The sequence below is a fragment of the Schistocerca americana genome, chromosome 4 (genome assembly GCF_021461395.2).
Source record: "Schistocerca americana isolate TAMUIC-IGC-003095 chromosome 4, iqSchAmer2.1, whole genome shotgun sequence".
NCBI classification, from domain to species: domain Eukaryota; kingdom Metazoa; phylum Arthropoda; class Insecta; order Orthoptera; family Acrididae; genus Schistocerca; species Schistocerca americana.
The window spans coordinates 624,380,613-624,382,636 of NC_060122.1; positions in this window are offsets into that span (position 1 = coordinate 624,380,613).

Here is a 2,024-nt window from a genome sequence, read left to right on the forward strand (position 1 = left end):
ACAGAGCATATAAGTAGAATTTCATAGCGAATTGTCTCAGTATTGTGTGAATGATGAGAGAACGTATCACGAATGTTGAAAAATCTTAACTAGCAGAAATGCACCGTACATCTCACGAGAAATTCCTTGGAGAACTGCCAGAACTGTCTATCATAGAGGAATTAGGGTTATTGCTCAGGCCGAATGAATACATTAAGGATTAAAAATATTAAATTTGACACATAGCAGCTAGCAAAAAGCCAGACAAGTAATGAATCTTCCTATGCTGCAAAATGGAAAGTAACAGGGAGAAGGGACAATAAATGGAACGGTAGAAGGCCACTATGTCACAAAACCACAGCAGTTCGATGAATATAGATGTAGAGGTCTACAGCACATGTACGTGTTTAATGCTATGGAAAGTGGCATCATACTTTAAAAAAACCCGAGAAGCAGTTCTCTTATTCTTTTTACGATATATGATCAATAGCATCTGGTCATCCAAACGCAATATGGACAGGACGACTAGATTGCAAGAGACGAGAACTTGTCGATAGAGAAGGAAGTGGGAAGAATTGCATTGTCGAAGTCACATTGTCAGAAGAGAAGCAAAAACAGCAGAATCGGTTAGTCAGGAGAGCTCAATGCCTTCTGTTGTGGACTAGTCATTGGATGTCACAATGAGCCACAACTCCATCTGGGAGATTTCAACCCCTCTAAAGTTTCTCTGGTCGATTGTTGGTATTGTGCCTGTGAAGCAGTGTGCAGGGAGTTAATAAGAAGTACTGTAGTCGCAGACTTCTGTAGTCAGTGCTACGCTTTGCTTGAGGTGCTTGGAGAGTGGACGATGGGAAAAGAGTGATTTGGTGTGATGAGCAGCGATATGTCCGGTCGCAGTCCGATGGAGGGGTAAGTATAAAGAAGGTAGTGTTATGGTATGGGGGTGCTTTTCATGGTTAGTGTGAGTTCATTTTATTACGTACAAGAAAACTATAATTGTGGGATGATATGAAAGCGTTTTACATAACTATGTGCTTTGTACAGTAGAGGAACGGTTCTGAGATGATGACTGCATCAGCATTACAATGCACCCTGTCATACAGCAATATATGTCATGCAATAATTTGTGTAGAGTATAAGACTCCAGAAATGCAATGGCCTGCCAATAGTCCCAAGCTGAACCCAATGGATGAGAACATCGACTGTGGTCCAGATCCCAACGTCCACACGTGTACCATCTATGGTTTTGACTCCTGAGGTAAAATGACCTGTCGTCCCTCCACAGACATTCCGACATCTCACTGAGAGTTAAACACGTCATTAGGACGAACTGTGGACAGTAATATGTGTCTAGATGCTTTTGATTTGATGGTGTGTATATAAGATAAAGTACGCCAAGCAAAAATGGCGTTTGATCATCATATCAAAGCTGTGGTCTTACGTCAGTGCACGATAAGTGCAGAGTGTACAGTTCCGACGCTACGTTTCATAAATGAAACGATCGTTATGTGCTCAGACGTGCAGCGCACATGTTTATACCAGCCAGTCGCACATTTCAGGAGAGGGTGGGGAGGGGGTGCCGTAGGGGAAGGTTGATTGTGCTGCCCTCGACTTGAAAGTCTACTACAAGCAGCTGGAGCGTTTGTTCCCACTATTGCCTACCAGCGTTCTGTTTCTGGGCTTTCCTAGGTCCTGAACCAGGTGATAAATTCTGTCAAAACAGGAAACTATGAGTGTTGCATTTTACTCATATCTAGCTACTGTATAGTGTTTCTCTTTTGTCGCCTAGCTGGTGAGAGACATACTGCATTTCCTAATTTTTTCCTCTTCAAATCTTTGAATTATTAATATAATCATTCCCCCTCCCCCATCACTCTTCCGAATGTTTTGACATAATATGTGGTGATTTCCTCTTCTGTGCCAATCTTTTAATCTCATACACATACAACGGACAATTGAATTAAGATAAGACAGATGGAAAAAGTAAGTAAACTGTTTGTTATTCCAAAAGTAGTAGCTGCACATGTTAGTACATCTATCCCACT